The 22,580-nt window shown below is 44.4% G+C and overlaps 9 non-coding genes across 9 annotated transcripts; all 9 read left to right on the top strand.

The window, feature by feature from the left end:
* The first annotated feature begins 8,837 nt into the window (after positions 1–8,837).
* Positions 8,838–8,909, top strand: Trnat-agu (transfer RNA threonine (anticodon AGU)). Its single transcript has one exon. It is a non-coding gene; the product is annotated as a tRNA-Thr (tRNA).
* Positions 8,910–10,380: 1,471 nt separating this feature from the next.
* Trnat-agu (transfer RNA threonine (anticodon AGU)) lies at positions 10,381–10,452 on the top strand. The gene has a single exon. It is a non-coding gene; the product is annotated as a tRNA-Thr (tRNA).
* A 1,459-nt stretch (positions 10,453–11,911) lies between these two features.
* On the top strand, positions 11,912–11,983 carry Trnat-agu (transfer RNA threonine (anticodon AGU)). Its single transcript has one exon. It is a non-coding gene; the product is annotated as a tRNA-Thr (tRNA).
* Positions 11,984–13,439: 1,456 nt separating this feature from the next.
* On the top strand, positions 13,440–13,511 carry Trnat-agu (transfer RNA threonine (anticodon AGU)). The gene has a single exon. It is a non-coding gene; the product is annotated as a tRNA-Thr (tRNA).
* A 1,468-nt stretch (positions 13,512–14,979) lies between these two features.
* Trnat-agu (transfer RNA threonine (anticodon AGU)) lies at positions 14,980–15,051 on the top strand. Its single transcript has one exon. It is a non-coding gene; the product is annotated as a tRNA-Thr (tRNA).
* A 1,447-nt stretch (positions 15,052–16,498) lies between these two features.
* On the top strand, positions 16,499–16,570 carry Trnat-agu (transfer RNA threonine (anticodon AGU)). Its single transcript has one exon. It is a non-coding gene; the product is annotated as a tRNA-Thr (tRNA).
* Positions 16,571–18,043: 1,473 nt separating this feature from the next.
* Trnat-agu (transfer RNA threonine (anticodon AGU)) lies at positions 18,044–18,115 on the top strand. The gene has a single exon. It is a non-coding gene; the product is annotated as a tRNA-Thr (tRNA).
* A 1,432-nt stretch (positions 18,116–19,547) lies between these two features.
* On the top strand, positions 19,548–19,619 carry Trnat-agu (transfer RNA threonine (anticodon AGU)). The gene has a single exon. It is a non-coding gene; the product is annotated as a tRNA-Thr (tRNA).
* A 1,459-nt stretch (positions 19,620–21,078) lies between these two features.
* Positions 21,079–21,150, top strand: Trnat-agu (transfer RNA threonine (anticodon AGU)). The gene has a single exon. It is a non-coding gene; the product is annotated as a tRNA-Thr (tRNA).
* The last annotated feature ends 1,430 nt before the right edge of the window (positions 21,151–22,580 follow it).

The following is a 22,580-nucleotide window of genomic DNA, read 5'->3' on the forward strand; positions in this document are numbered from 1 at the left end:
ATTCAGAAGTAGTACAAATCAAGTTACAGTTATCCATCATTCACTTATTAGCCAATCTGGTGCCTTCGAGACGACCGACGACCTTAATATTTTGCATGAAACAAGGTATAACAACCACGTTTCACGAGAGAATATGGAAGCGTTCGTATGCAGTAAAAACCTAAGAAATCCGCTCGTTTTCGTCGTTTGTTATCGAAATGAACTAATACCAGATATTCATATTAGCCGCTATTCTCTCTGAAACGGTACAATTAACGTCTGCAGGCTCATGCCGAGTGTTGCGGTATGCGTTGACACTAACAGAAACATAATAGAAGAGAGAGGAAGCTTTTAAGTTATCGTATTCGGCCATTTAGAAACAGTACAATTCAAGTTATAATTTTCGATCATTCACGTATTAGCCGACTTTGGTGCCTTGGACGACCGAACTCCTTAATATTTTGCATGAAACAAGGTGTAGCAGCCACGTTACGCGAGAGAATATGAATGCGTTCGTATGCAGTAAAAACCTAAGAAATCGGCTCGTTTTCGTCGTTTGTTATCGAATCGACCTAATGTCAGATTGTCACATTGGCCGCTATTCTCTCTGAAACGGCTACAATTATCGTCTGCAGGCTCATGCCGAAAGCTGCGGTATGCGGAGACACTAAAAGCACCATAGTAGAAGAGGGAAGAAGCTTTTAAGTCCATGTATTCGGTCATTCAGAAGCAGTACAATTTAAGTTATAGTTATCGATCATTCACTTATTAGCCAACTTTGGTGCTTTAGAGACGACCGACGACCTTAATATTTTGCATGAAACAAGGTCTAGCAGCCACGTTACAGGGGAGAATATGAAAAGCATTCGTGTGCAGTAAAATCCTAAGAAATCCGCTCGTTTTCGTCGTTTGTTATCGAATCGACGTAATGCCAGATTGTCACATTGGCCGATTTTTCTCTGAAACTGTTACAATTATCGTCTGCAGGCTCATTCCGAGTGCTGCGGTTAGGGGAGACACGAAAGGCACCATAATAGAAGAGGGAAGAAGCTTTTTAGTTCATGTATTCGACCATTCAGAAGCAGTACAATTCAAGTTAGAGTTACCTATCATTCACTTATTAGCTGACTTTGGTGCCATGGAGAGGACTGAAGACCTTAATATTTTGCATGAAACAAGGTCTAGCAGCCACGTTACACGAGAGAATACGAAAGCACTCGTATGCAATAAAAACCTAAGAAATCCGCTCGTTTTCGACGTTTGTTATCGAAATGAACTAATACAGGTATTCACATAGCAAGATACTGAAAATACCAGTTGTGGGTATGGCCACTTCTATAACGTCTGTTCATGTCAAATGGGTGACATTTTTGCCATATGTTTTTAAGAAGATTCTGTCGGGGAACGTAGAAACATTTTTTCAATATCATTATCCGTTACCAAGATCCAGGAGTTCAAACACACAGCACTTATGCACATAAAATACCTACGTAATATCCGTCCGAGGCGTAAATATATTTTAACTGAAGTAGTGAACACATGGAAAGAAGAATACGAAAGCATTCGTATGCAATAAAAACCTAAGAAATCCGCTCGTTTTCGACGTTTGTTATCGAAATGAACTAATACAGGTATTCACATTGGCCGCTATTCTCCCTGAAACGGTTACAATTATCGTGTGCAGGCTCACGCCGAGTGCTGCGGTGTGCGGAGACAATAAAAGCACCATAGTAGAAGAGGGAAGAAGCTTTTAAGTTCATGTATTCGGCCATTTAGAAGCACTACAATTCATGTTATAGTTATCGATCATTTACTTATTAGCCGACTTTGGAGCCTTGGAGACGACCGAACTCCTTAATATTTTGCATGAAACAAGGTGTAGCAGCCACGTTACGCGAGAGAATATGAAAGCGTTCGTATGCAGTAAAAACCTAAGAAATCGGCTCGTTTTCGTCGTTTGTTATCGAAACGACCTAATGCCAGATTGTCACATTGGCCGCTATTCTATGTGAAACAGTTACGATTATCGTCTGCAGTCTCATGCCGAGTGCTGCGGTACGCGGATACACTAAAAGCACCATAGTAGAAGAGGGAAGAAGCTTTTAAGTTCATGTATTCGGGCATTCAGAAGCACTACAATTCAAGTTACAGTTATCGATCATAAACCTATTAGCCGATTTTGGTGCCTTGGAGACGACCGACGACCTTAATATTTTGCATGAAACAAGGTGTAGCTGCCACGTAACACGAGAGAATATGAAAAGCGTTCGTATGCAGTAAAAACCTAAGAAATCGGCTCGTTTTTGTCGTTTCTTATCGAATCGACCTAATGCCAGATTGTCACATTGGCCGCTATTCTCTCTGAAACGGTTACAATTATCGACTGCAGGCTCATGACGAGTAATAATGTGTTCGGAGACACTAAAAGCACCATAGTAGATGAAAGAAGAAGCTTTTTAGTTCATGTATTTGGCCATTCAGAAGCAGTACAATTCAAGTTACAGTTATCGATCATTCACTTATTAGCCGATCTTAGTGCCTTGGAGACGACCGACGACCTTAATATTTTGGATGAAACAAGGTGTAGAAGACACGTTACACGGGAGAATATGAAAAACATTCGTATGCAGTAAAATTCTAAGAAATCCGCTCGTTTTCGTCGTTTGTTATCGAATCGACCTAATGCCAGATTGTCACATTCACCGCTATTCTCTCTGAAGCGGTTACAATTATCGTCTGCAGGCTGATGCCGAGTGCTGCGGTATGCGGAGACACTAAAAGAAAGATAGTATAAGAGGGAAGAAGCTTTTAATTTCATGTATACGGCCATTCAGCCCCCAAGGATCAAATCGCGTTACATAATTTTAGGAACATGAATCGTATTGACCTTGACGCTCTAACAGCCGATTGCTCATAAATCTCATGGCATCAAATAATCAGAGAATCTACAATCGACTTCAAAATTAATGAACTTGGTGATAAACTCACTGCCCTCTAAGACAAACAACACCTGTGCGCACAGTCCGTGTAAGAAAAATTCCTGCTCCATTGCTGACAGCTGAATTACGTCAAATGATGATTTAATAGCGATGCTGCCCACAGGCGTTTCAAGGCAGATCCGAAACCCGAGCGTTTCGAAGAATATAGAGAGCTACGGAACAGAGAGAAACAATGCATTCGCAAAATGAGGCACGCTCGCTCCCTTGTATGCAGCGATCTGATACCCACGACTCTATGGAAGAATCTCCGTAGCTTGGGGGTCGGAAAGGCAAAATCGGAAACTACTTTTCATGTGTCAGCTAACGAATTAAATGAATTCTTCTCTGCACCTCTGAATACCAGCACGGCTGATAATTACCGTCCACAAGAATCCCCAAACAGGATTACTAACAACGATACCTTCCATCTAAAACATGTAACAACAATTACGGCAAGAAAAGCAATAATGAGAATCTCTTCTGATGCAATCGGCAACGACAGTATCGGTATAACCATGATTAAGAATGTTGCCGACATCTTAGTACCTGTCTTAACTGACATATTTAATTTTTCCCTCGTGAACGGAATATACCCCACTGCATGGAAAAGAAGCATAATTCGACCCATCCCTAAGATCGAAAACCCGCAACTGCCTAGTGATTACCGACCAATTAGCATACTGCCTGCTGTTTCCAAAGCACTTGAATATATTGTTCATGACCAAATCACTGAACACTTGCATGAATTCAGTCTATATGACAATATTCAATCCGGTTTCCATAAACATCACAGCACAAACACTGCTTTAATTAAAGTAACTGATGACCTGAAATATGCCATCGACAATCGAAAGGCAAGAATATTGACGCTACTGGACTTCAGCAAAGCCTTTGACACTGTTAACTTTGACATATTACTCAAAAAAACGCAACAGCTTAATTTCTCTGATAGTGCAATGACAGGGTTTGAAAGCTACTTAAAAGACAGACAGCAATGTGTTGTCTGGGCAAATGAAAAATCTTCCTGGAAACATGTTTCTTCGAGAGTGCCACAAGGATCAGTCATAGGACCACTTTTGTGTTCTTTATATGTCAACGATATTTCGTCGGTTTTGTCCTCCTGTAAACATCATTAATATACCGACGACCTCCAGCTCTACCTAAGCGTCAGACCGGAGGAGTAAACATTGCAATCGCTGTGATGAATGATGATCCGTCTTCAGTAGTGACATGGGCGAAAAACCCGGGGCTTAAATTAAATGCAAAAAAGACGCAAGTAATCTTAATAGCCCATCAGAAATTAATAAGTTCAGATTTGCGCGAACGGCTACCTCCTATTCTGCTCGAAGGTAATCCAATACCATATCAGAAAACAGTGAAGAACTTGGGCGTAACTTTGGACGAGCATCTCAACTGGGCGGAGAATACAGTCGCAGTGTGCCGAAAGACGTCTGCTTGTCTCTATGCTCTCAAAAAGTTTCGGAACATATTCCCACAAGACTTGAAACGCCAGCTCGTGCAAGCACTCGTTCTACCGAACCTCCACTATTGTGATGTGATTCAACAAGGCATGAGTTGTGAAAACAAAAGACGGCTAGAGCTAACCATGAATGCCTGTGTGCGTTACACCTGCAACATTCGCCAATATGATCATGTTAGTGCTTCATACTCCGAGCTAGGGTGGCTGCGGCCGGACAAACTACGTGACTACCACACTCTATGTCTACTTCACCGACTCCTCGTCGCTCATGCACCCCAGTACCCAGCTTCAGAGATTAAAAACCTGTCATGCCATCATAATCAAAACATGAGTTCACTCTTATCTGGTATCCTAACTGTGCCCACTCACAAAACAAAAGCTTTTGCAAACTCCTTCTCAGTTGCCGCTGCCCGCCTCTGGAACAAACTGCCCCTTACCTTGAAGAAAATTCAATCTCCTGTTGCTTTTAAGAAAAAGCTGAAGCATTTCCTACTATCATCTTCATAAAATTCTCCACAAAATTAATATGCAAGGCAAACCTCTCATCTGTCAAATAGCAAAGCTAGCGTCTCCTATCCTGCTCCTGAGATGCCTTCCTCTTCATCTATCTCTATTAGCCACGCAGTACCCTTTTCCTTTATATTTTCCTTAATTATGTTTGATCATGTCTCTCTATTCTTCTCCTCCCTTCACCATGAGACTCCCTCGTACTCCCTGCTGCCAGCACTGCTGTCTAAAATCTTTCCCTTCAATAATGTAATTTTCGAGGTGTACCTTTCTAATTGTTTTCTCACTTTTTGTATTAGATGTTGTTTAAAATGCCTACTAAAACATATGAATGTAAAATAAGTATAATGCCTGGTTAGATGTAAGAGAGGGCCTGATGGCCCTAATCTTGCCAGGTTAAATAAATAATTAAATAAATAAATAAATAAATAAAAATTCAGTAGCAGTACAATTCAAGTTACAGTTATCGATCATTCTCTTATTAGCCGACTTTGGTGCCTTGGAGACGACCGAAGAGCTTAATAGTTTGCATGAAACAAGGTGTAGCACCCACTTTACACGAGAGAATATGAAAATCGTTCGCATTCAAAAAAAAACCTAAGATATCCGCTCGTTTTCGACGTTTGTTATCGAATCGACCTAATGCCATATTATCACATTGGCCGCTATTCTCTCTGAAACGGTTACAATTATCGTCTGCAGGCTCATGCCGACTGCTGCGTTATGCGAAGACACTAAAAGCACTATAGTAGAAGAGGGACGAAGCTTTAAATTTCATGTATTCGCCCATTCAGAAGGAGTGCAATTCAAGTTATAGTTATCGAACATTCACATATTAGCTAACTTTGGTGCCTTAGAGACGACCGAAGACCATAATATTTTGCATGAAACAAGGTCTAGCAGCCACGTTACACGAGAGAATCTGAAAACCGTTCGCATGCAAAAAAAAAAACCAAAGAAATCCGCTCGTATTCGTCGTTTGTTTTCGAATCGACCTAATGCCAGATTATCACATTGGCCGCTAATCTCTCTGAAACGGTTACAATTGTCCTGTGCAGGCTCATGCCGAGTGCTGCGGTATGCGGAGACACTAAAAGCACAATAGTAGAAGAGGGAAGAAGCTCTTAAATTCATGTATTCGGCCATTCAGAAGCAGTACAATTCAAGTTACAGTTATCGATCATTCAATTATTAGCAGATTTTGGTGCCTTGGAGACGACCAACGACCTTAATATTTTGCATGAAAGAAGATCTAGCTGCAACATAACACGAGAGAATATGAAAAGCTTTCTTATGAAGTAAGAATATAAGAAATACGCTCGTTTTCTTCGACTGTTATCGAATCGACCTAATGCCAGATTGTCACATTGGCCGCTATTCTCTCTGAAACGGTTACAATTATCGTCCGCAGGCTCATGCTGAGTGCTGCGGAATGCGGAGACACTAACAGCACCATAGTAGAAGAGGAAAGAAGCTTTTAAGTTCATGTATTCGGCAATTCAGAATCAGTACAATTAAAGTTATAGTTATCGATCATGCACTTATTAGGCGACTTTGGTGTGTTTTGGAGACGACCGAAGACCTTAATAGTTTGTATGAAACAAGGTGTAGCAGGCACGTTACACGAGAGAATATGACAAGCGTTCGTATGCAGTAAAAACCTAAGAAATCCGCTAGTTTTCGACGTTTGTTAACGAATCGACCTATTGCCACATTGTCACATTGGCCGCTATTCTCTCCAAAACGGTTACAATTATCGTCTGCAGGCTCATGCTGACTGCTGCGATATGCGGAGACACTAAAAGCACCTTAGTAGAATAGGGAAGAAGCTTTTTAGTTCATGTATTCGGCAATTCAGAAGCAGTACTATTCAAGTTATACTTATCGATCATTCATTTATTAGCCGACTTTGGTGCCTTGGAGACGACTGACGACCTTAATATTATGCATGAAACAAGGTCTAGCAGCCACGTTACAGGAGAGAATATGTAAGCGTTCGTATGCAGTAAAAACCTAAGAAATCCGCTCGTTTCCGTCGTTTGTTATCGAATCGAAATAATACCAGATTGTCACATTGGCTGCTACTCTCTCTGAAACAGTTACAATTATCGTCTGCAGGCTCATGCCGAAAGCCGCGGTATGCGGAGACCCTCAAAGCACCAAAGTAGAACAGGGGAGAAGCTTTAAAGTTCATGTATTCGGCCATTCAGAAGCAGTACAATTAAAGTTATAGTTATCGATCATTCACTTATTAGCCGACTTTGGTGCCTTGCAGACGACCGACGACCTTAATATTTTGCATGAAACAAGGTCTAGCAGAAACGTTACACGAGAGAATATGAAAAGCGTTCGTATGCAGAAAATTCCTAAGAAATACGCTCGTATTCGTCATTTGTTATCGAATCGACCTAGTGCCAGATTGTCACATTGGCCGCTATTCTCTCTGAAACTGTTACAATTAGCGTCTGCAGGCACATGCCGAGTGCTGCGGTATGCGGAGACACTAAAAGCACCATCGTAGAAGAAGGGAGAAATTTTAAAGTTTATGAATTCGGTCATTCAGAAGCAGTACTATTCAAGTTATAGTTATCGATGATTCACTTATTTGCTAACTTTGGTGCCTTAGAGACGACCGAAGACCTTAATATTTTGCATGAAACGAGGTCTAGCAGCCACGTTACACGATAGAATATGAATATCATTCGTATGCAGTGAAAACCTAAAAAATCCGCTCGTTTTCGTCGTTTGTTATCGAATCGAAATAATACCAGATTGTCACATTGGCCGCTATTCTCTCTAAAACTGTTACAATTATCTTCTGCAGGCTCATGCCAAGTGCTGCGGTATGCGGAGACACTAAAAGCACCATAGTAGAAGAGGTAAGAAGCTTTTAAGTTCATGTATTCGGCAATTCAGAATCAGTACAATTCAAGCTAAAGTTATCGATCATTCACTTATTAGCCGACTTTGGTGCCTTGGAGACGACCGAAGACCTTAATAGTTTGCATGAAACAAGGTGTAGCAGCCACGCTACACGAGAGAATATGACAAGCGTTCGTATCCAGTAAAAACCTAAGAAATCCGCTCGTTTCCGTCGTTTGTTATCGAATCGAAATAATACCAGATTGTCACATTGGCCGCTATTCCCTCTAAAACGGTTACAATTATCGTCTGCAGGCTCATGCTAAGTGCTGCGGTATGCGGAGACACTAAAAGCACCATGGTAGAAGAAGGGAGATGTTTTAAAGTTTATGTATTCGGTCATTAAGAAGCAGTACAATTCAAGTTATAGTTATCGATGATTCACTTGTATGCTAACTTTGGTGCCTTAGAGACGACCGAAGACCCTAATATTTTGCATGAAACGAGGTCTAGCAGCCACGTTACACGAGAGAATCTGAATATCGTTCGTATGCAGTAAAAACCTAAGAAATCCGCTCGTTTTCGACGTTTGTTATCGAATGGACCTAATGCCAGATTGTCAAATCGGCCGCTCTTCTCTCTTAAAGGGTTACAATTATCCCAGGGTCGTGGGTTTGAGCCCCACGTGGGGAGGAACGGAATTTTGTTCCTCTGCAGATGTAACTTACCGTTTTTCTCATTAACGTGATGTAATGGAAATAGCAACTTTAAACTTTGCCTACGTCTCCGTCAGTCGCTACGAAACTGTATTTGAAGGTGAAGGTGATTTTGTAGACATGTGTGAAAGACATGTTCTGAAATGCAAGTGGTGTTATTTGGAGAGCACTTCCTTTACGTGTCAGATGTGTAGCCAAGCAGTAATGGGTCGCCATAGCTGCAAATATTAGACGGTAATATGAAGTGTTGTCAGCTGAAGTCTGATGATCCAGACGACCGTAAGGATGAAGTACGCAAAAGTACCGCTAGGCCGCGCCTCTTTAGCTCAGTGGCAGAGCACTGGTCTAGTAAACCAGCGGTCGTGAGTTCGATCCTCACAGGAGGCAGACGAATTATGGATATCAGTTGCGCGTCGTGGCCTTATAGCAAACAGTATCTGGGATGTCTAACAATTAGCGAGAGGCGTTTTATTAAGAATTACTCTCAGATGTGATTAAGGCGAATGGCGCTGATAAAGCATTAGCCAAAGCGGTACAGCATAAGGTGGGATGGGACAGTCTGAAATATATTTTATAGATGTATTTTTCACATATCTCAGAGCCTTCCGCGGTTGTCGTCGTCGTCGTCGTCGTCGTCGTCGTCGTCGTCGTCGTCGTCGTCGTCGCCGCCGCCACTTCTGCAGAAGTAGCAAATGGACATCGTAGCAAATGCGGCGAGGGACGCCCTGCCTTACATTTCCGAATGCACAAAGTGTGTGGTTTAGTTTCCCAGTCTATATTTGGTAGGTCTCGTAGCAGGTTGAATGTATCAAATGGGTGGGAAAGAGCAAGGGGCAGCGTCTGTGTAGAACGAAAACACAACTCCTCAGTGGTGTGAGCGTTTTGAGATGAGTCGTATATAAGTTCCACTTGTTTGTCAGTGACTGTGTGGCCTAATGGATAAGGCGTCGGACTTCGTATCCGAAGATTGCGTGTTTGATTCCTCTCTCGGTCGTGTTTTTCCAGATCTGAAAAAGAAACATACCGTTTTAGTGTAGCACTTGAGCAGTACGAAACCGTGTGAATGTTGCTGTTGACCATTTTCTGCTTGGAGATGCTCTTCAGCTTAAAACACGCACAACAAGACCGGTGTTAACTAGCGAATTGGTTTGCATATTGCCGTCGCCGCGGGTTTTTGACTGGCACTTGCACATCTAAAATAACGTCGGAAAGTAACTCGTTCGGCTTAAGAGTCACATCAAGTATGTGTGTTAATTTTCACGAAACTAGCTCAGCAGGTTGTCACGCAATTCTGTTACCTCTCAGAAATGATTATGAAATAAAAGTGAACTACGTGACGAGTGTGACGTTAGGAAAACATTAGGCAACATGGGGAGGTTCTGTATGGGACCAATCAACCCAAACGAGTACTGTGTGACGTGCTAACCGGCATATACTCACCGAGGCAGCGCGGCTAGCTCAGTCGGTAGAACATAAGGCTCTTAATCCCAGTGTCGTGGGTTCGAGCCCCACGTGGGGAGGAACGGAATTTTGTTCCTCTGCAGATGTAACTTACCGTTTTTCTGATTAACGTGATGTAATGGAAATAGCAACTTTAAACTTTGCCTACGTCTCCGTCAGTCGCTACGAAACTGTATTTGAAGGTGAAGGTGATTTTGTAGACATGTGTGAAAGACATGTTCTGAAATGCAAGTGGTGTTATTTGGAGAGCACTTCCTTTACGTGTCAGATGTGTAGCCAAGCAGTAATGGGTCGCCATAGCTGCAAATATTAGACGGTAATATGAAGTGTTGTCAGCTGAAGTCTGATGATCCAGACGACCGTAAGGATGAAGTACGCAAAAGTACCGCTAGGCCGCGCCTCTTTAGCTCAGTGGCAGAGCACTGGTCTAGTAAACCAGCGGTCGTGAGTTCGATCCTCACAGGAGGCAGACGAATTTTGGATATCAGTTGCGCGTCGTGGCCTTATAGCAAACAGTATCTGGGATGTCTAACAATTAGCGAGAGGCGTTTTATTAAGAATTACTCTCAGATGTGATTAAGGCGAATGGCGCTGATAAAGCATTAGCCAAAGCGGTACAGCATAAGGTGGGATGGGACAGTCTGAAATATATTTTATAGATGTATTTTTCACATATCTCAGAGCCTTCCGCGGTTGTCGTCGTCGTCGTCGTCGTCGTCGTCGTCGTCGCCGCCGCCGCCGCCACTTCTGCAGAAGTAGCAAATGGACATCGTAGCAAATGCGGCGAGGGACGCCCTGCCTTACATTTCCGAATGCACAAAGTGTGTGGTTTAGTTTCCCAGTCTATATTTGGTAGGTCTCGTAGCAGGTTGAATGTATCAAATGGGTGGGAAAGAGCAAGGGGCAGCGTCTGTGTAGAACGAAAACACAACTCCTCAGTGGTGTGAGCGTTTTGAGATGAGTCGTATATAAGTTCCACTTGTTTGTCAGTGACTGTGTGGCCTAATGGATAAGGCGTCGGACTTCGTATCCGAAGATTGCGTGTTTGATTCCTCTCTCGGTCGTGTTTTTCCAGATCTGAAAAAGAAACATACCGTTTTAGTGTAGCACTTGAGCAGTACGAAACCGTGTGAATGTTGCTGTTGACCATTTTCTGCTTGGAGATGCTCTTCAGCTTAAAACACGCACAACAAGACCGGTGTTAACTAGCGAATTGGTTTGCATATTGCCGTCGCCGCGGGTTTTTGACTGGCACTTGCACATCTAAAATAACGTCGGAAAGTAACTCGTTCGGCTTATGAGTCACATCAAGTATGTGTGTTAATTTTGACGAAACTAGCTCTGCAGGTTGTCATGCAATTCTGTTACCTCTCAGAAATGATTATGAAATAAAAGTGAACTACGTGACGAGTGTGACGTTAGGAAAACATTAGGCAACATGGGGAGGTTCTGTATGGGACCAATCAACCCAAACGAGTACTGTGTGACGTGCTAACCGGCATATACTCACCGAGGCAGCGCGGCTAGCTCAGTCGGTAGAACATAAGGCTCTTAATCCCAGGTTCGTGGGTTCGAGCCCCATGTGGGGAGGAACGGAATTTTGTTCCTCTGCAGATGTAACTTACCGTTTTTCTGATTAACGTGATGTAATGGAAATAGCAACTTTAAACTTTGCCTACGTCTCCGTCAGTCGCTACGAAACTGTATTTGAAGGTGAAGGTGATTTTGTAGACATGTGTGAAAGACATGTTCTGAAATGCAAGTGGTGTTATTTGGAGAGCACTTCCTTTACGTGTCAGATGTGTAGGCAAGCAGTAATGGGTCGCCATAGCTGCAAATATTAGACGGTAATATGAAGTGTTGTCAGCTGAAGTCTGATGATCCAGACGACCGTAAGGATGAAGTACGCAAAAGCACCGCTGGGCCGCGCCTCTTTAGCTCAGTGGCAGAGCACTGGTCTAGTAAACCAGCGGTCGTGAGTTCGATCCTCACAGGAGGCAGACGAATTTTGGATATCAGTTGCGCGTCGTGGCCTTATAGCAAACAGTATCTGGGATGACTAACAATTAGCGAGAGGCGTTTTATTAAGAATTACTCTCAGATGTGATTAAGGCGAATGGCGCAGATAAAGCATTTGCCAAAGCGGTACAGCATAAGGTGGGATGGGACAGTCTGAAATATATTTTATAGATGTATTTCTCACATATCTCAGAGCCTTCCGCGGTCGTCGTCGTCGTCGTCGCCGCCGCCGCCGCCGCCGCCGCCGCCGCCACTTCTGCAGAAGTAGCAAATGCACATCGTAGCAAATGCGGCGAGGGACGCCCTGCCTTACATTTCCGAATGCACAAAGTGTGTAGTTTAGTTTCCCAGTCTATATTTGGTAGGTCTCGTAGCAGGTTGAATGTATCAAATGGGTGGGAAAGAGCAAGGGGCAGCGTCTGTGTAGAACGAAAACACAACTCCTCAGTGGTGTGAGCGTTTTGAGATGAGTCGTATATAAGTTCCACTTGTTTGTCAGTGACCGTGTGGCCTAATGGATAATGCGTCGGACTTCGTATCCGAAGATTGCGTGTTTGATTCCTCTCTCGGTCGTGTTCTTCCAGATCTGAAAAAGAAACATACCGTTTTAGTGTAGCACTTGAGCAGTACGAAACCGTGTGAATGTTGCTGTTGACCATTTTCTGCTTGGAGATGCTCTTCAGCTTAAAACACGCACAACAAGACCGGTGTTAACTAGCGAATTGGTTTGCATATTGCCGTCGCCGCGGGTTTTTGACTGGCACTTGCACATCTAAAATAACGTCGGAAAGTAACTCGTTCGGCTTATGAGTCACATCAAGTATGTGTGTTAATTTTGACGAAACTAGCTCAGCAGGTTGTCATGCAATTCTGCTACCTCTCAGAAATGATTATGAAATAAAAGTGAACTACGTGACGAGTGTGACGTTAGGAAAACATTAGGCAACATGGGGAGGTTCTGTATGGGACCAATCAACCCAAACGAGTACTGTGTGACGTGCTAACCGGCATATACTCACCGAGGCAGCGCGGCTAGCTCAGTCGGTAGAACATAAGGCTCTTAATCCCAGGTTCGTGGGTTCGAGCCCCACGTGGGGAGGAACGGAATTTTGTTCCTCTGCAGATGTAACTTACCGTTCTTCTGATTAACGTGATGTAATGGAAATAGCAACTTTAAACTTTGCCTACGTCTCTGTCAGTCGCAAGGAAACTGTATTTGAAGGTGAAGGTGATTTTGTAGACATGTGTGAAAGACATGTTCTGAAATGCAAGTGGTGTTATTTGGAGAGCACTTCCTTTACGTGTCAGATGTGTAGCCAAGCAGTAATGGGTCGCCATAGCTGCAAATATGAGACGGTAATATGAAGTGTTGTCAGCTGAAGTCTGATGATCCAGACGACCGTAAGGATGAAGTATGCAAAAGTACCGCTAGGCCGCGCCTCTTTAGCTCAGTGGCAGAGCACTGGTCTAGTAAACCAGCGGTCGTGAGTTCGATCCTCACAGGAGGCAGACGAATTTTGGATATCAGTTGCGCGTCGTGGCCTTATAGCAAACAGTATCTGGGATGACTAACAATTAGCGAGAGGCGTTTTATTAAGAATTACTCTCAGATGTGATTAAGGCGAATGGCGCAGATAAAGAATTTGCCAAAGCGGTACAGCATAAGGTGGGATGGGACAGTCTGAAATATATTTTATAGATGTATTTCTCACATATCTAAGAGCCTTCCGCGGTTGTCGTCGTCGTCGTCGTCGTCGTCGTCGTCGTCGTCGTCGTCGTCGCCGCCGCCGCCACTTCTGCAGAAGTAGCAAATGGACATCGTAGCAAATGCGGCGAGGGACGCCCTGCCTTACATTTCCGAATGCACAAAGTGTGTGGTTTAGTTTCCCAGTCTATATTTGGTAGGTCTCGTAGCAGGTTGAATGTATCAAATGGGTGGGAAAGAGCAAGAGGCAGCGTCTGTGTAGAACGAAAACACAACTCCTCAGTGGTGTGAGCGTTTTGAGATGAGTCGTATATAAGTTCCACTTGTTTGTCAGTGACCGTGTGGCCTAATGGATAAGGCGTCGGACTTCGTGTCCGAAGATTGCGTGTTTGATTCCTCTCTCGGTCGTGTTTTTCCAGATCTGAAAAAGAAACATACCGTTTTAGTGTAGCACTTGAGCAGTACGAAACCGTGTGAATGTTGCTGTTGACCATTTTCTGCTTGGAGATGCTCTTCAGCTTAAAACACGCACAACAAGACCGGTGTTAACTAGCGAATTGGTTTGCATATTGCCGTCGCCGCGGGTTTTTGACTGGCACTTGCACATCTAAAATAACGTCGGAAAGTAACTCGTTCGGCTTATGAGTCACATCAAGTATGTGTGTTAATTTTGACGAAACTAGCTCTGCAGGTTGTCATGAAATTCTGTTACCTCTCAGAAATGATTATGAAATAAAAGTGAACTACGTGTCGAGTGTGACGTTAGGAAAACATTAGGCAACATGGGGAGGTTCTGTATGGGACCAATCAACCCAATCGAGTACTGTGTGACGTGCTAACCGGCATATACTCACTGAGGCAGCGCGGCTAGCTCAGTCGGTAGAACATAAGGCTCTTAATCCCAGGGTCGTGTGTTCGAGCCCCACGTGGGGAGGAACGGAATTTTGTTCCTCTGCAGATGTAACTTACCGTTTTTCTGATTAACGTGATGTAATGGATATAGTAACTTTAAACTTTGCCTACGTCTCCGTCAGTCGCAAGGAAACTGTATTTGAAGGTGAAGGTGATTTTGTAGACATGTGTGAAAGACATGTTCTGAAATGCAAGTGGTGTTATTTGGTGAGCACTTCCTTTACGTGTCAGATGTGTAGCCAAGCAGTAATGGGTCGCCATAGCTGCAAATATTAGACGGTAATATGAAGTGTTGTCAGCTGAAGTCCGATGATCCAGACGACCGTAAGGTTGAAGTACGCAAAAGTACCGCTAGGCCGCGCTTCTTTAGCTCAGTGGCAGAGCACTGGTCTAGTAAACCAGGGGTCGTGAGTCCGATCCTCACAGGAGGCAGACGAATTTTGGATATCAGTTGCGCGTCGTGGCCTTATAGCAAACAGTATCTGGGATGACTAACAATTAGCGAGAGGCGTTTTATTAAGAATTACTCTCAGATGTGATTACGGCGAATGGCGCAGATAAAGCATTTGCCAAAGCGGTACAGCATAAGGTGGGATGGGACAGTCTGAAATATATTTTATAGATGTATTTCTCACATATCTCAGAGCCTTCCGCGGTTGTCGTCGTCGTCGTCGTCGTCGTCGTCGTCGTCGCCACTTCTGCAGAAGTAGCAAATGGACATCGTAGCAAATGCGGCGAGGGACGCCCTGCCTTACATTTCCGAATGCACAAAGTGTGTGGTTTAGTTTCCCAGTCTATATTTGGTAGGTCTCGTAGCAGGTTGAATGTATCAAATGGGTGGGAAAGAGCAAGGGGCAGCGTCTGTGTAGAACGAAAACACAACTCCTCAGTGGTGTGAGCGTTTTGAGATGAGTCGTATATAAGTTCCACTTGTTTGTCAGTGACCGTGTGGCCTAATGGATAAGGCGTCGGACTTCGTATCCGAAGATTGCGTGTTTGATTCCTCTCTCGGTCGTGTTTTTCCAGATCTGAAAAAGAAACATACCGTTTTAGTGTAGCACTTGAGCAGTACGAAACCGTGTGGATGTTGCTGTTGACCATGTTCTGCTTGGAGATGCTCTTCAGCTTAAAACACGCACAACAAGACCGGTGTTAACTAGCGAATTGGTTTGCATATTGCCGTCGCCGCGGGTTTTTGACTGGCACTTGCACATCTAAAATAACATCGGAAAGTAACTCGTTCGGCTTATGAGTCACATCAAGTATGTGTGTTAATTTTGACGAAACTAGCTCTGCAGGTTGTCATGCAATTCTGTTACCTCTCAGAAATGATTATGAAATAAAAGTGAACTACGTGACGAGTGTGACGTTAGGAAAACATTAGGCAACATGGGGAGGTTCTGTATGGGACCAATCAACCCAAACGAGTACTGTGTGACGTGCTAACCGGCATATACTCACCGAGGCAGCGCGGCTAGCTCAGTCGGTAGAACATAAGGCTCTTAATCCCAGGGTCGTGGGTTCGAGCTCCACGTGGGGAGGAACGGAATTTTGTTCCTCTGCAGATGTAACTTACCGTTTTTCTCATTAACGTGATGTAATGGAAATAGCAACTTTAAACTTTGCCTACGTCTCCGTCAGTCGCTACGAAACTGTATTTGAAGGTGAAGGTGATTTTGTAGACATGTGTGAAAGACATGTTCTGAAATGCAAGTGGTGTTATTTGGAGAGCACTTCCTTTACGTGTCAGATGTGTAGGCAAGCAGTAATGGGTCGCCATAGCTACAAATATTAGACGGTAATATGAAGTGTTGTCAGCTGAAGTCTGATGATCCAGACGACCGTAAGGATGAAGTACGCAAAAGTACCGCTAGGCCGCGCCTCTTTAGCTCAGTGGCAGAGCACTGGTCTAGTAAACCAGCGGTCGTGAGTTCCATCCTCACAGGAGGGAGACGAATTTTGGATATCAGTTGCGCGTCGTGGCCTTATAGCAAACAGTATCTGGGATGACTAACAATTAGCGAGAGGCGTTTTATTAAGAATTACTCTCAGATGTGATTAAGGCGAATGGCGCAGATAAAGCATTTGCCAAAGCGGTACAGCATAAGGTGGGATGGGACAGTCTGAAATATATTTTATAGATGTATTTCTCACATATCTCAGAGCCTTCCGTGGTTGTCGTCGTCGTCGTCGTCGTCGTCGTCGTCGTCGTCGTCGTCGTCGTCGTCGCCGCCGCCGCCACTTCTGCAGAAGTAGCAAATGGACATCGTAGCAAATGCGGCGAGGGACGCCCTGCCTTACATTTCCGAATGCACAAAGTGTGTGGTTTAGTTTCCCAGTCTATATTTGGTAGGTCTCGTAGCAGTTTGAATGTATCAAATGGGTGGGAAAGAGCAAGGGGCAGCGTCTGTGTAGAACGAAAACACAACTCCTCAGTGGTGTGAGCGTTTTGAGATGAGTCGTATATAAGTTCCACTTGTTTGTCAGTGACCGTGTGGCCTAATGGATAAGGCGTCGGACTTCGTGTCCGAAGATTGCGTGTTTGATTCCTCTCTCGGTCGTGTTTTTCCAGATCTGAAAAAGAAACATACCGTTTTAGTGTAGCACTTGAGCAGTACGAAACCGTGTGAATGTTGCTGTTGACCATTTTCTGCTTGGAGATGCTCTTCAGCTTAAAACACGCACAACAAGACCGGTGTTAACTAGCGAATTGGTTTGCATATTGCCGTCGCCGCGGGTTTTGACTGGCACTTGCACATCTAAAATAACGTCGGAAAGTAACTCGTTCGGCTTATGAGTCACATCAAGTATGTGTGTTAATTTTGACGAAACTAGCTCTGCAGGTTGTCATGAAATTCTGTTACCTCTCAGAAATGATTATGAAATAAAAGTGAACTACGTGACGAGTGTGACGTTAGGAAAACATTAGGCAACATGGGGAGGTTCTGTATGGGACCAATCAACCCAATCGAGTACTGTGTGACGTGCTAACCGGCATATACTCACTGAGGCAGCGCGGCTAGCTCAGTCGGTAGAACATAAGGCTCTTAATCCCAGGGTCGTGTGTTCGAGCCCCACGTGGGGAGGAACGGAATTTTGTTCCTCTGCAGATGTAACTTACCGTTTTTCTGATTAACGTGATGTAATGGATATAGTAACTTTAAACTTTGCCTACGTCTCCGTCAGTCGCAAGGAAACTGTATTTGAAGGTGAAGGTGACTTTGTAGACATGTGAGAAAGACATGTTCTGAAATGCAAGTGGTGTTATTTGGAGAGCACTTCCTTTACGTGTCAGATGTGTAGCCAAGCAGTAATGGGTCGCCATAGCTGCAAATATTAGACGGTAATATGAAGTGTTGTCAGCTGAAGTCTGATGATCCAGACGACCGTAAGGTTGAAGTACGCAATAGTACCGCTAGGCCGCGCTTCTTTAGCTCAGTGGCAGAGCACTGGTCTAGTAAACCAGGGGTCGTGAGTCCGATCCTCACAGGAGGCAGACGAATTTTGGATATCAGTTGCGCGTCGTGGCCTTATAGCAAACAGTATCTGGGATGACTAACAATTAGCGAGAGGCGTTTTATTAAGAATTACTCTCAGATGTGTATAAGGCGAATGGCGCAGATAAAGCATTTGCCAAAGCGGTACAGCATAAGGTGGGATGGGACAGTCTGAAATATATTTTATAGGTGTATTTCTCACATATCTCAGAGCCTTCCGCGGTTGTCGTCGTCGTCGTCGTCGCCACTTCTGCAGAAGTAGCAAATGGACATCGTAGCAAATGCGGCGAGGGACGCCCTGCCTTACATTTCCGAATGCACAAAGTGTGTGGTTTAGTTTCCCAGTCTATATTTGGTAGGTCTCGTAGCAGGTTGAATGTATCAAATGGGTGGGAAAGAGCAAGGGGCAGCGTCTGTGTAGAACGAAAACACAACTCCTCAGTGGTGTGAGCGTTTTGAGATGAGTCGTATATAAGTTCCACTTGTTTGTCAGTGACCGTGTGGCCTAATGGATAAGGCGTCGGACTTCGTATCCGAAGATTGCGTGTTTGATTCCTCTCTCGGTCGTGTTTTTCCAGATCTGAAAAAGAAACATACCGTTTTAGTGTAGCACTTGAGCAGTACGAAACCGTGTGGATGTTGCTGTTGACCATGTTCTGCTTGGAGATGCTCTTCAGCTTAAAACACGCACAACAAGACCGGTGTTAACTAGCGAATTGGTTTGCATATTGCCGTCGCCGCGGGTTTTTGACTGGCACTTGCACATCTAAAATAACGTCGGAAAGTAACTCGTTCGGCTTATGAGTCACATCAAGTATGTGTGTTAATTTTGACGAAACTAGCTCTGCAGGTTGTCATGCAATTCTGTTACCTCTCAGAAATGATTATGAAATAAAAGTGAACTACGTGACGAGTGTGACGTTAGGAAAACATTAGGCAACATGGGGAGGTTCTGTATGGGACCAATCAACCCAAACGAGTACTGTGTGACGTGCTAACCGGCATATACTCACCGAGGCAGCGCGGCTAGCTCAGTCGGTAGAACATAAGGCTCTTAATCCCAGGGTCGTGGGTTCGAGCCCCACGTGGGGAGGAACGGAATTTTGTTCCTCTGCAGATGTAACTTACCGTTTTTCTCATTAACGTGATGTAATGGAAATAGCAACTTTAAACTTTGCCTACGTCTCCGTCAGTCGCTACGAAACTGTATTTGAAGGTGAAGGTGATTTTGTAGACATGTGTGAAAGACATGTTCTGAAATGCAAGTGGTGTTATTTGGAGAGCACTTCCTTTACGTGTCAGATGTGTAGGCAAGCAGTAATGGGTCGCCATAGCTGCAAATATTAGACGGTAATATGAAGTGTTGTCAGCTGAAGTCTGATGATCCAGACGACCGTAAGGATGAAGTAGGCAAAAGTACCGCTAGGCCGCGCCTCTTTAGCTCAGTGGCAGAGCACTGGTCTAGTAAACCAGCGGTCGTGAGTTCGATCCTCACAGGAGGCAGACGAATTTTGGATATCAGTTGCGCGTCGTGGCCTTATAGCAAACAGTATCTGGGATGACTAACAATTAGCGAGAGGCGTTTTATTAAGAATTACTCTCAGATGTGATTAAGGCGAATGGCGCAGATAAAGCATTTGCCAAAGCGGTACAGCATAAGGTGGGATGGGACAGTCTGAAATATATTTTATAGATGTATTTCTCACATATCTCAGAGCCTTCCGCGGTCGTCGTCGTCGTCGTCGTCGTCGTCGTCGTCGTCGCCGCCGCCGCCGCCACTTCTGCAGAAGTAGCAAATGGACATCGTAGCAAATGCGGCGAGGGACGCCCTGCCTTACATTTCCGAATGCACAAAGTGTGTGGTTTAGTTTCCCAGTCTATATTTGGTAGGTCTCGTAGCAGGTTGAATGTATCAAATGGGTGGGAAAGAGCAAGGGGCAGCGTCTGTGTAGAACGAAAACACAACTCCTCAGTGGTGTGAGCGTTTTGAGATGAGTCGTATATAAGTTCCACTTGTTTGTCAGTGACCGTGTGGCCTAATGGATAAGGCGTCGGACTTCGTATCCGAAGATTGCGTGTTTGATTCCTCTCTCGGTCGCGTTTTTCCAGATCTGAAAAAGAAACATACCGTTTTAGTGTAGCACTTGAGCAGTACGAAACCGTGTGAATGTTGCTGTTGACCATTTTCTGCTTGGAGATGCTCTTCAGCTTAAAACACGCACAACAAGACCGGTGTTAACTAGCGAATTGGTTTGCATATTGCCGTCGCCGCGGGTTTTTGACTGGCACTTGCACATCTAAAATAACGTCGGAAAGTAAGTCGTTCGGCTTATGAGTCACATCAAGTATGTGTGTTAATTTTGACGAAACTAGCTCTGCAGGTTGTCATGCAATTCTGTTACCTCTCAGAAATGATTATGAAATAAAAGTGAACTACGTGACGAGTGTGACGTTAGGAAAACATTAGGCAACATGGGGAGGTTCTGTATGGGACCAATCAACCCAAACGAGTACTGTGTGACGTGCTAACCGGCGTATACTCACCGAGGCAGCGCGGCTAGCTCAGTCGGTAGAACATAAGGCTCTTAATCCCAGGGTCGTGGGTTCGAGCCCCACGTGGGGAGGAACGGAATTTTGTTCCTCTGCAGATGTAACTTACCGTTTTTCTGATTAACGTGATGTAATGGAAATAGCAACTTTAAACTTTGCCTACGTCTCCGTCAGTCGCTACGAAACTGTATTTGAAGGTGAAGGTGATTTTGTAGACATGTGTGAAAGACATGTTCTGAAATGCAAGTGGTGTTATTTGGAGAGCACTTCCTTTACGTGTCAGATGTGTAGCCAAGCAGTAATGGGTCGCCATAGCTGCAAATATGAGACGGTAATATGAAGTGTTGTCAGCTGAAGTCTGATGATCCAGACGACCGTAAGGATGAAGTACGCAAAAGTACCGCTAGGCCGCGCCTCTTTAGCTCAGTGGCAGAGCACTGGTCTAGTAAACCAGGGGTCGTGAGTTCGATCCTCACAGGAGGCAGACGAATTTTGGATATCAGTTGCGCGTCGTGGCCTTATAGCAAACAGTATCTGGGATGACTAACAATTAGCGAGAGGCGTTTTATTAAGAATTACTCTCAGATGTGATTAAGGCGAATGGCGCAGATAAAGCACTTGCCAAAGCGGTACAGCATAAGGTGGGATGGGACAGTCTGAAATATATTTTATAGATGTATTTCTCACATATCTCAGAGCCTTCCGCGGTTGTCGTCGTCGTCGTCGTCGTCGCCGCCGCCGCCGCCACTTCTGCAGAAGTAGCAAATGGACATCGTAGCAAATGCGGCGAGGGACGCCCTGCCTTACATTTCCGAATGCACAAAGTGTGTGGTTTAGTTTCCCAGTCTATATTTGGTAGGTCTCGTAGCAGGTTGAATGTATCAAATGGGTGGGAAAGAGCAAGGGGCAGCGTCTGTGTAGAACGAAAACACAACTCCTTAGTGGTGTGAGCGTTTTGAGATGAGTCGTATATAAGTTCCACTTGTTTGTCAGTGACCGTGTGGCCTAATGGATAAGGCGTCGGACTTCGTATCCGAAGATTGCGTGTTTGATTCCTCTCTCGGTCGTGTTTTTCCAGATCTGAAAAAGAAACATACCGTTTTAGTGTAGCACTTGAGCAGTACGAAACCGTGTGGATGTTGCTGTTGACCATGTTCTGCTTGGAGATGCTCTTCAGCTTAAAACACGCACAACAAGACCGGTGTTAACTAGCGAATTGGTTTGCATATTGCCGTCGCCGCGGGTTTTTGACTGGCACTTGCACATCTAAAATAACGTCGGAAAGTAACTCGTTCGGCTTATGAGTCACATCAAGTATGTGTGTTAATTTTGACGAAACTAGCTCTGCAGGTTGTCATGCAATTCTGTTACCTCTCAGAAATGATTATGAAATAAAAGTGAACTACGTGACGAGTGTGACGTTAGGAAAACATTAGGCAACATGGGGAGGTTCTGTATGGGACCAATCAACCCAAACGAGTACTGTGTGACGTGCTAACCGGCATATACTCACCGAGGCAGCGCGGCTAGCTCAGTCGGTAGAACATAAGGCTCTTAATCCCAGGGTCGTGGGTTCGAGCCGCACGTGGGGAGGAACGGAATTTTGTTCCTCTGCAGATGTAACTTACCGTTTTTCTCATTAACGTGATGTAATGGAAATAGCAACTTTAAACTTTGCCTACGTCTCCGTCAGTCGCTACGAAACTGTATTTGAAGGTGAAGGTGATTTTGTAGACATGTGTGAAAGACATGTTCTGAAATGCAAGTGGTGTTATTTGGAGAGCACTTCCTTTACGTGTCAGATGTGTAGCCAAGCAGTAATGGGTCGCCATAGCTGCAAATATTAGACGGTAATATGAAGTGTTGTCAGCTGAAGTCTGATGATCCAGACGACCGTAAGGATGAAGTAGGCAA

The sequence above is a fragment of the Schistocerca gregaria genome, chromosome 4, assembly GCF_023897955.1.
Source record: "Schistocerca gregaria isolate iqSchGreg1 chromosome 4, iqSchGreg1.2, whole genome shotgun sequence".
Taxonomy (NCBI): Eukaryota; Metazoa; Arthropoda; class Insecta; order Orthoptera; family Acrididae; genus Schistocerca; species Schistocerca gregaria.